We start from the raw sequence: 12264 nt of genomic DNA, 5'->3' as shown, positions 1-12264 counted from the left end.
TTGTCCTTTATTCTTCAGACTTTTTTGTATAGAAGGAATATTGCCTCTATTGCAATTAGTGATCATTGATAATTTGGTACATTAGGAACATTTGTGATTATATGTTGTAAAAGAAGAAATAAAAAAACAACCAAAATGTGATAGGTATATAAAAGAAAAAAGACTGCCACCCAAGATGAAACTCATATCATTATTTGAATCACAATTATTGTATTGAGAAGCTGGGACCACAAAAAAATAGATACCTGCAGGTACATATAAGACTGTATACAGATAAGCACACATACTGGTCACTTATGTAGGATATAGGGTGATAGTGTGACTTTATACAAAATATATGGACATACAGGTGCTTCACACAAAATTAGAATATCATCAAAAAGTTAATTTATTTCAGTTCTTAAATGCAAAAAGTAAAACATATATAGAGTCATTACAAACAGTGATCTATTTTAAGTGTTTATTTCTGTTAATGTTGATGATTATGGCTTACAGCCAATGAAAACTCAAACGTCATTATCTCAGTAAATTAGAATACTTTATAACACCAGCTTGAAAAATAATTTTAAAATCCGAAATGTTGGTCTACTGAAATGTATGTTCAGTAAATGCACTCAATACTTGGTCGAGTCTCCTTTTGCATCAATTACTACATAAATGCGGCATGGCATGGAGGCGATCAGCCTGTGGCACTGCTGATGTGTTATGGAAGGCCAGGTTGCTTTGGTAGCAGCCTTCAGCTCATCTGCATTGTTGGGTCTGGTGTCTCTCATCTTCCTCTTGACAATACCCCATAGGTTCTCTATGGGGTTAAGGTTAGGCGAGTTTGTTGGCCAATCAAGCACAGTGATACTGTTGTTTTTAAACCAGGTATTGGTACTTTTGCCAGTGTGGACAGGTGCCAAGTCCTGCTGGAGAATGAAATTTCTGTCTCCAAAAAGCTTGTCGGCAAAGGAAGCGTGAAGTGCTCCAAAAAAATATACTGGAAGATGGCTGCGCTGACTTTGGTCTAGATAAAACAAAGTGGACCTACACTAGCTGATGACATGGCTCCCCAAACATCACTGATTGTGGAAACTTCACACTAGACCTCATGTAGCTTGGATTGTGTGCCTCTCTACTCTTCCTCCAGACTCTGGGACATTTATTTCCAAATGAAATGCAAAATTTACTTTCCTTGTGGAGGATGTCAATGACAATGCCTTCTGGACATCTGTCAAGTCAGCAGTCTTGTCTATGATTGTGGAGCCTACTGAAACAGACTAAGGGATGTTTTTAAACGCATAGGTTGCCTTTGCAGACGTTTTTGTTAATTATTCTAATTTACTGAGATAATGACTTTTGAGTTTTCATTGGCTGTAAGCCATAATCATCAACATTAACAGAAATAAACACTTGAAATAGATCACTCTCTTTGTAATGACTCTATATAATACAAGAGTTTCACTTTTTGTATTGAAGAACTGAAATAAACTAACTTTTTGATGATATTCTAATTTTGTAAGAAGCACCTGTGTTAGTATCATAGTGACACCAGCAATTGACCAAAATTCCTATATATAATTTGAGGCAGATCGGCTCACTCAGTGGTACACAGAGGTAGACATGGTGTGGAGACACGAGGGGGGGAGCGCCCAGTCTGCTAGCTGGAACCGCATGGACCAGGGATCTTCCCGCCGATGTCCGCTCTCCTTTTAACGTGGGCATAACGCTACTCAGCCAACAGGGTGGGGGTAAAACCATGTGGAAATGCTTTATTGAATCACAAGGCAGGCAGATAACACAAACAGTCCCAGCAAAATATCCCAAGATGATGCACAATTACAGAGTCTCACCCTTCTGCTGTCTCGTCAGCATAATGGCAGCTGTTACTTCAGATCTCCCAGGGTCAACTACCACACCTGTGGCACACACACAGAGAGAAGGTAATGACAAGTGTAGGAAGATGACCATCCATTGAGGTACAAGGCCAGTTGACCGGGGGGTCACAACCTGGCTTCATCTTCCAGGGTCAACTACTCCACTTGTGGCACACACACAGAGAGGAGGTAACGACAAGCTCAGCAAGATGACCGTCCATTGAGGTACAAGGCCAGTTGACCCGTGGGTCACAACCTGGCTTCTTTAATCATGTCCATGGAACCAGGCGACTGGCGGGTCTCAATCCTGGCTTTCTCCAAACGTATCCATAGTTCAGCGATGGTCAATGGAACAGATCTGTATTTTTCCAACAAGGGCGAAGGTCCCCTAGGTTGTTTCCTGTAGAATGATATATCTGTTTCCCTCCTGATGGAGCATTGATGTATTGACAGCAGTCCTGTAGGGTTCCCTGGATGTTTGGATGTCTTGGCAGAATCTCTGGCTTTCTCTCTCTGTCTCTCTATACAGGGGGCATGTAACCTATTTTATACTTAACGTGTCCTTCATTAAGTATTTACATAAAGGGTAAGAATGGAGACGAGATCAAGAAGCATTACTTGATTATTTAATCTATTTGCATAGTTTTTCCTCTGTTTCGAAGTCACCAAACTATCTGGCCTGCACAATTCTTAAATAGCATTTCAGTAAACATCACTAGTCATCAAGGATAAGAGCACAATATGTTATATGAAATGTCAGTATTATAGACTTACACAAGCAAAAGTCTGTGTTCTTGTCCAACACATAAATTCAAAAGTCAACATACAGATAACAGTCTATGCTTCTTGTTTTGCTAAACATAACCATCTGGCTAATTATGTTAAAATGCTGTGTCTCCACACACGAGAACACTGTCTCTTTAAGAACTTCCTTTGGCTTATTATGTGTGGCACAAACCAAGGTGAAGTAAAAACAAATGCGGCCCTCTGGGTAAAACAGGAAAACAAAACAAAATGGTAGCACAAAGCACAGTCCTTATGGTAGCAGGGATCATCCCACTCACAGTTAGCAAAACACATATGGTTCAGGTTAATCCCAGCACAAACACTTCTCTGGAGTTGGCCTCTCCAGTCACACTGAATTCTTCTGGAGGCCAACTATTTAAGCTCCAAACCACACCCTGAGGTGGAGACAAGGTGGACAACCTCCCACCCGCTCTAGGGTTGGTCACAAAAACGCAGCCCTTTACAAAATGGCTACTTAACCCCTCACACCACTTAATGTACTGGAGGAAAAGCTTCTGAGTTTTGCATCACTGAAGCCATTAGCCTCAGCGAAGCCTCCAGCACCCTGACAGTGACTTTATCACAAATTGTATAATAGATACAATATAAGGCCAGTTTCATATGTCCTGATATTTCAGGTACTGGAAAAAAGATACCGGAGAAGTCAGTGTGCATGTGTCCATGAGTGTAATACTTGTGGTACCCATGTGGCAACCGCGTGCCACATCAGTTCCACACGCATCGGTGCCTGAGAAGCAGCGGTACAGTTAGCACTGTTCCCCAGCTTTAACACATGAAACTGCGTCTAACTGGTGTGACCGCCAGTGCAGCGCCGTGCGCTATTAGAGCGCTTACCTTACCCAAGTCTGGGTGGTTAGTGGTGTCCGCTACTGTGGCACAGCATGCACTTCTGTGCATATTAGTTACCTCTGATACCCCATTTGTGTCGATCGCAAGAGGTCTAGACTAACTCTAATCCTGTGTCCTGGGATAGAGTTCTGTGGTTCCTTGCTTGCGCTCTCTGTGCGGTACCGCGACCCTGTGACTTAACAGGGATCGCTTTCTTCATACAGGTTGAAGTTAACCCATGTGTGTATCCTCATTGTACTGTTATGGAAATTTGGGTTGGATAAATCTACCCGTGTGTGCTGCGGCCGCTCCCAATTATTATTTCTGAGCCCTTAAAGAATGAGTCTGACACGTGGTGACAGCTTGACATTCAATCAAAGACTGGCCATTTATTTCCTGATACATAGTTTTTATAATAGCATATAGAAAGGTGTGGTTGGGGCGGTTAGTTAATTAACATACAATTCAGTTATTGGTTATCTGATATATTTGGAATATTGTGATTAATGCGCATATGACTGCTGATTATGCAACTAAAATGTAGCTCTCGGTATGTAGGGCAAAGTTGAGGCATCTGACCAGGACTTAGTACATTTGGCACTGTTGATCTGCCATTTCAGAAGACTCAGCGGTATCAGTCCCGAACATCTGGTCCAACTTCCCGTTTTTTAAGGTGTTTGAGACATAGCGGAAAGTACCGAGCACAATCTGGCCTAGCTCATGTGGTAAAATTGAGCAATTGATTATAAAGTAGCTGAGTAGATAGATATATATTTGCTTTTGTGTAAGTATATGTGATTTAAAGGAATATATATATGATTTAAAGGAGTATACATGCAAGTGAGATCTACATGATATACATATTTCTATCACAAGCCCCCCTTAGATATCACTTGCCCTAAGCCTAGCCTCCTGTCCCAAAGCGCTGCAACTCTTTTGTGCTGCCGGCGAACTAACGAAAGCCTAATGCTTACGCCCTACACCGTACAGACTTTCGCAATGGGCGATCAGGAGATCTGTCCCTAAACGGGGGTAGAAACATGCATGGTCTCATATTGGCGACTCTGTGCGATCAGTTCCACATATTCGTTGTCATCAGGATTGGAGGAGCCATCAGGTGGGTGAATCTGAATTCGGATAGGTTCATCCAGGAGGAGATGCGGCATCAGGTTTGTTTCCTTTACTGTCTTTTCCATCATCCTGCGGATACAAGGGATTACGCAGCAACCAGAAATTATCACAAGAACAAAAATAACAAGTATGGCTGCCCCAATCTGTGCTAGCATCCTTTGCCACCCACTCATCCACCCAAAGTACTGGTCCCAAGGATCTTTCACTCCTGAATTCTGTTTCAATTCCTCAGACAGCTCAGTGAGCTTCTGTATTGCCACTGTGACTTTACCATTGGGGCCAGTATTGTCTGGGATGTAGGTGCAACAGGTGTCTTTGATCATCTTACAAACACCTCCTTTTTCAGCTAGTATCATGTCTAAGGCCATTCTATTCTGGAATGCCATGATGGAAGTGGTGCCCAACTGGTCTGCCAGACCTTTCAGAGCATCTCGGGTGTAGTTAACAAATCTCTGCTGGTTGTAATACACATAATTTATCCAATCAACATTTTTGTTCACAGTTATTATTGGCAATAATGATTCAAATCCTGCCTTAACCTGGTCTCTGGCCTTGAATTCATCAGGTACCCCCCTAGGTACACCTATGGTGTCTATATAAACATGTGGATCGAAGCTGCCTTTTGGAGAACTTGCCCTTTTTGTCCTGTTCTTTGCAGTACTGGGTGTGAACTCATGGGTGTAGGGAAAAAGGTGGAAGGGCATCAGAACTTTTGCCAGAGCACATTGGCCTACCCAAACACCTTCCAGTCTACTACGTATTTTCATGTCACCACAGATCCAGTATATGTCACCCAGGGAAACCACATGATTAACTAGGTTGTCAGTGATGGTACTGTACTCTGAGCAGAACCCCTCGGTGAAGTTTTTTACATCCCTGCCAGTCCCTGTGCGTGTGTAACAGGTGTAATTACCAGGGTATATTGTTATTCCAGTCCCTGAGGGTGTGTCTTTAGTCATGAGTGGGTATTTAGACTTCCAATCTTCACAGGATGCGGAATGAGATGAGTTAGTGTATATGCTGAGGAAACAGGCCCGCTGGGATTCTGGGATGTCGAGTGGCACTGTGCCCAGGTGGGGTCTGGCTCCGGCACATGCATAACAGCCACTCCCATTATGCTGTTGGGCTGTGTATCTTACCCATTCCAGCCAGTAATTGGTTTCAGAAAACCCAGTCTCTACTGCTAAAGTCTCCTCATAGGTTGGGTCTGTCAGTACCATTAAGTTACTAGGGATCTCCTGAGTCACATTGGGCTTGTCAGCTACATTTGCCAGTTTGAATTTTCCTGTGTACTGTACGGGGGGTTTGCGCTCACCACTTGGGGGTGTGCTGCTCATTATATAAGTACCGGCATCACCTGGGGAGGGGTTTTCAATGCTAAGTATGAGTCTATTGCATTCTCCCCTGGTGATGCACCCCTTCCTGAAAGCCTGCTTTGTAAGGCGCATACGGTCAATTAGTGATTTGCCATCTTTATCTTTCTTGTTTAGGGCTAATGAGGGTTTGTATCCCCAACTGTCACCAGTGTTCCAGGCTGCTGCTCCCCAATATTCACATTTGTCCCCCCAATATTCATCTGCAACACAAATATACTGAGTCCCACGCCCCAAGCTGTCCAGCAGTGCGGATGGGCAGTGTACCACATCGCAGTAATCAAACAGGTATGTAATTATGTGGGCTGATGTATCGAACCAGAAAATGGTGTAGTCCCCATCTTTGGTGATCTCCCCTCCCAGGGGGGGGGGGCACGTGGAGCTTCTGCCCCCAGAATATGTATCACACAGAGGATGTACAGGATCATTCTGGCTTAGGCGTATCTTCTGGTACGGGAGCCTTCTTGCAGTGTGATGCGTGGATCCAAGTGGGCCTTCCCTCTAGTTTCACAGAGGGTGTCGTCAGCAGCACTTGGAAGGGACCGTCAAATCTGGGGTCGAGCGTTCTCCTCACAAACTTCTTCACCAACACCCAGTCTCCTGGTTTCAGGGAGTGCGAACCGAGTACCGATCCTGGATCTGGTAATGAAGAGAAAACTCGAGAATGGACATCAGCTAGTTTTTTGGTCAACTGAATTACGTAAGCAGACAAAGTATCATATTGCATTGTCAACTGCTGGGGGAAGAATACCCCTAACCGAGGGCTGGACCCAAACAGAATCTCATGAGGTGACAACTTTTCTGGGCCTGACACTAAACAGTGCGATGGGGAGTGTTTCATGCCATGGTTTGCGTGTCTCTTGGGCAACTTTTAACATCCTGTTTTTGAGTGTCCCATTCAGTCTTTCTACTTTCCCGCTACTCTGGGGGTGGTAGGGAGTGTGTAGGCCTAAGTCTGACCCTACTGCTGACCAGATCTCCCTTGTGAGGTTTGCTGTGAATGCGGGCCCCTGATCACTCTCTATCACTTCTGGGACCCCGTATCTGCACACGATCTCTGAGAGTAGCTTCTTTGCAGTAGTCTTTGCTGACTAATTCCTCACTGGGAAAGCTTCTGGCCATCCTGAAAATACGTCCACGACCACAAGGGCATATTCGAATCCTCCACTTGGCGGTATCTGGATGTGGTCTATCTGGATCCTCTGGAAGGGGTACAGCGGTCTGGCGAGATGATGTGTGGGAACTTTCTCCATTCTTCCAGGGTTGCATTTGCCGCAGGTCAGACAGCTGCTAGTGAACTTGGCTGTTAGGGTGGAGATCCCTGGAGCGAACCAGTAAGCACCAATCAGATAATTCATCTGTGTCTTTGATCTGTGCGTGGGCCCATGTGCCCACTGGACCACCATAGGGTACATGCTTCGGGGTAAACAGGGTTTGTAGTCCATTGAGTATACTCTTCCTTCTTGATGTGTTGCACCCTTCCGCATCCAATTCTCCTTCTCCTCCTTTGGGGCTTGTTCTTGCAACTTCTTGAATAGATCCCAAGACGTCATCTCATCTGGTGTCTTGTCCTCAGTTGCCACGTGGTAGCCGTCCGGCTCTACGACCTCTCCCATTTCTCCATACTGTCTTCCTTTGGCGGCTTCTTTGGCTGCCATATCTGCCATGTTGTTGCCCCGTGCCTCTACTGTGTTCAGTTTTCCATGTGCTTTGACCTTCAGTACTGCCAATACAGCAAAAAGGACTAATAAAACGTAACTTTTAATACTCAAAAAGTAACCTAAAAAAAAAAAAAACACAAATCACCCATGTGAAAAATAAACCATAACAGGGGCTATGTCTCTACCATATAACGTGATGGTCCATAGAGACTAGTGAGCCCTCTATAGGATAAAACAGAACTCGACTGCAATAACAACAGCCAGAATCCTGATTGCTGAGGCAGTGAATATGACAAAGCTGTGCCACCAATGTTTATATGTGGACACAGCAAATCTACTGCACTCAGTCACATAAGACCAGAAAAAACAGTCCTAGCTTATATTATAAAAAAATACTTGCTGGTGTTTAATAAATGTACATATAAATAAATAAGGAACGGTCTCACCAATTCCAAAGCGAGGGCAACGGAGCACCAGATAATCCCCTGTTAGGTAGACATCCAGGATACGAAGGGATGACAGTCCCTATATCAATCCCTATGGGGCTATAAATAGTCTATCCCCCAAAGCTCCTGCCCTTACAAGGGCAGTCCACAACTACCCCTATACATAAGAAGCCCTGCACTCTCCCTTATAAATTCGTCCCTACGCGTTTCGTCCAAGACAACTCTTCAGGGGACATGCTTGCTTGTAGAGAAGGAGTGCCTAAATATTAAAGTAGAGGGACATAAAGTCCTGCCGCCCTCTATGCTGTCAAGCAGAGAGTGGGGCGAGAGAAGGGCCTTATTAAAGGAGCCAGGATGTGAAAAAAAGCATCTACTGACCTCCCATAGGGCAGACAATTAGTCCACATTAGCATAACAAACTGTTACGGAAGGCAGCGAATACACACTGCAGATACACTCTGTATAATGCATAATGCAAAGGTAGATAATGCCATGTTGGTATAAAAATACAGAGGAGGGGTAACACTTACTCAGACACCATAGCGTATGCCAGACTCCACGTGGGACGCCTGATTCCAGAAACAATACAAGAGCTTCCTGTCTTGCGCAGTGAAACAGGAGGTTGCCGCTGTCAGGAAACCACAAAGCGAGATGAATGCTCAGCCTTAGATAAACGCTCAGCCTTAGATAAACAAAGTCCGGCATACATCACCAGAATGACAGCTGAACAGTGATAAGGGATGACTAAACATATATAATGGCTTAAATAGCACAGCACAATACTGCCCATTAACTTAGTGACCTGACGCTGTACCGGAAATGTCTGTAACCCAGCAACCCTATAATGCCAGGGAGATGCATGAACGGCTGAATGGTTGTGGCTATAAATAAACAGACAGCGGCGCCGGCAAATAGCTGGATTCAATGAGTCAAACCCCACCTATCATAAATAAAGGGAATTATCACCGTACATGTCTAACAGCGTAGATAAACAGGAATGCTGCACCAAAAATGACCATAACTAAGCAGCCCTAACAATGCTTGAATAGCACTAAAGGTGATCTCTGTGGAAGCCTGAGCTATAGATATACGTATGATAGCAAACACAAATTTACCAGGAAGGATCATCCACATTTAGCAGGAAAAACACACCCGGGAAATACCATAACAAATAGAGTGTATCTAATGTCATAACCTCTCATATAGCGCTTGTACAGGGGGGGAAAAAAAAAAAAAAAAAAAAAAAAAAAAAGGCCATGGCTGTAAACCAATAAGACTATGTATAATAACAGGCAAACAAATCCAGCGCTCTAACATAAAGAAAAGGTTAATGATGAAAGAAAAACTACATGGGAAGACGGACGTGATGTAAATGGTTAAAAATGACAGAAGACCATAACATACTAGTATAAATCCATGTAGACTATAACCCACACAAATATCATTACTGCAAGGTAGAAATGTAACAGCATTACATATGACAATGCAGATAAAATGCCCAAAGGAAATATATATCACTTGAAAAAGCCAAGTATATAAATACTCATAGGTCTTAGCAAATCCCAAGAATTGGGTGACAAAATAAAAGGACTTAGGCAGATATTAATCAAAAAAGACTGTGTTATACCGGACTATGACTAGAAAAGGGAAAAGCCAAAGGGACCCTCAGATAAAGCAACTGTAATTTATTTGGTCATTCAAGCCATTTGGACTAGTGGTGTTGAGATAGAAAATCCATTTGGCTTCCCGCTGGAGTAGCAGTTGGTCCCAGTCACCTCCTCGTGGTGGTTTATTAACTTTTTCGATGGCAATAAACTTTAGATGTTTGGGTTGGCCATCATGCATTTGATGAATATGACGAGAGATCGAAGTGTCTCTCCTATGTTGTACATCACCAATGTGTTCCCCAATTCTCCGCTTGAATTCTCTGATGGTCTTTCCAATATATTCAATACCACAGGAACACGAGGCTCTGTAGATTACCCCTTTGGTACTACAGTTCATAAATTGTTTAATACTGTAATTTTTACCAGTTACACCACTCACAAAATTGTTCCCTGTGTCAACATATTGGCACACAGAGCAATGTCCACATTTGTGGCAGCCAGTGACATTACTTCTCAGCCAAGTGTCATTTGTGGGACTGACAAAATGGCTATGTACCAATCTATCCTGCAGTGAACGGGACTTTCTATAAGTGATGGCAGGGATATCATTCAGATATTGAGAGACATCTGAGTCCATCTGCAAGACGGCCCAGTGTTTTTGAATGATTTGTCTAACATAGGAGGCCCCATTATCAAAAGTGGTGATGAAACGTACTGAATCCTGCTCCTTTATTTTCGCCGTGGGGTTCAGCAATGTTGTTCTGTCTCTGCTTTTAGCATCCTGATATGCTTGTTTCAAAATTTGAGACGGATATCCTCTATCTTGGAAGTTTTTCCTTAGTTCCTTAGCATGAGATTCAAAGGTTTCTTCATCCGAGCAATTTCTCCGGATCCTGAGGTACTGCCCCTTAGGAATCCCTCTTTTGAGATGCTCCGGATGGTGACTACTCCAATGAAGGAGAGCATTAGTAGCTGTAGGCTTTTTGTAATTACATGTGACTAGACCTCCGTCAGCTCCCTTGGTGATAAGTATGTCCAAGAAAGGCAGAGAAGAGAAATCTATCACAGATGTAAAAAAGAGCCCAATATTATTGTGATTGAGCTTGTTAACAAAGTTCTCAAAATTCCCCACAGAACTATTCCAAACCAAGAAAACATCATCTATGTAACGTGTCCAGATCTCTGAGACACGAAACATAGAAAAATCACTGCCATCAGGCTCATCTTTCCAAACCACAGTCTCCTCCCACCAGCCGAGGAAGAGGTTTGCATAGGCCGGGGCACACGGACTCCCCATGGCCGTCCCCCTCAGCTGGTGGTAGATCCTGCGGTTGAAGACAAAGGAGTTATGCGTGAGACAGAATCGGAGCAGTTTGAGAACAAACTGATTGTGTTCCTGGAACTGGCATCCTCGCATTTGTAAAAAGTAGTCAATTGCCTCCAGACCTTTGTCGTGAGGAATGGAGGAATACAGGGCCTCCACATCGATACTAGCCAAATATGCCTCTGGTTCGATGGTGAGGCCCTCCAGACGTCGAAGCAAGTCTGGGGTGTCCTTAACGAAAGATTGTAATGAGGACACAAATTGACATAGAATACGATCCAGATAGACCCCAGCATTTTGGCAGAGACTGCCCACCCCCGATACAATGGGCCTGCCCTTGAGTGGGCTAAGGCCCTTATGTACCTTGGGGAGGCAGTAGAAGGTGGCTGTAATCAGATTCTGAGGAAAGATAAAATCAAACTCAGTTTTATTGATTACACCACTCTCCAGACCTTCCTGTAAAATCAAACGGAGGTCCTCCCGATATTCTGTCAAGGGATCATGTGCAAGAACCTCATAAGAATTCCTATCTGCCAGTATAGTTTCACATAACTGTTGATAGTGGGCAACGTCAAGGACGACAACATTGCCACCCTTGTCTGAGGGCTTAATGACAATGGTGTCGTCACGTTCCAAACGGTTAATCGCTTCCATTTCCTTTTTGGTACAATTAAATTTGCAAGACACATGGGACTGTGAGAGACCAATCAAATCAGATGTAACCAAGTTGGAAAAAATATCAATGGCCGAAAGGTCACCAGTAGAGGGTGGCATTCTATGGCTCTTGCTCTTTAAATCGGTGAATGGGCCTAAACCTTGTAGATTAGGGTCCAAATCACCAATACTGTGTAACAACCTAACATCAGCCAACATATCAGTTGGAATACCCAGTTCAGCACAAGTGCGTGAGTCTTGCTTATGGAAGAATTTCTTCCATCTGATTTTACGCAGGAAAAGGTTAAGGTCCTTAACTGTCCTAAACAGGTCAAAATCACTATTGGGCACAAAAGAGAGCCCCTTTTTAAGGACCGACATCTCATCAGAATCTATATTCCTGGTTGAAAGATTAACAATTTGGATGTTCTGGTTAGTCCCAGATACAGAAGGGCCATCTCTTACTCCAGTCATGGGGGACTCCATTATTATTTCCTCGGTTGGACTGGTCTGTTTCTGAGAGTATAGACCTGGTCCAAAAAACTCCCACTAGGGGTGATGTCTGTTCTAGCTG

At 43.7% G+C, this 12264-nt stretch overlaps 1 protein-coding gene across 2 annotated transcripts in view; it reads left to right on the top strand.

Annotated features, from left to right (window-relative positions):
• The window catches only part of ZNF385C (zinc finger protein 385C), a 285730-nt gene that overhangs the window by 112909 nt on the left and 160557 nt on the right, over window positions 1–12264 (top strand). The gene's annotated exons all lie outside the window — the stretch shown is intronic.

This window comes from Ranitomeya imitator, chromosome 2 (assembly GCF_032444005.1).
Source record: "Ranitomeya imitator isolate aRanImi1 chromosome 2, aRanImi1.pri, whole genome shotgun sequence".
Classification (NCBI taxonomy): Eukaryota; Metazoa; Chordata; class Amphibia; order Anura; family Dendrobatidae; genus Ranitomeya; species Ranitomeya imitator.
This window is presented reverse-complemented; position numbering and strand designations above follow the sequence as displayed.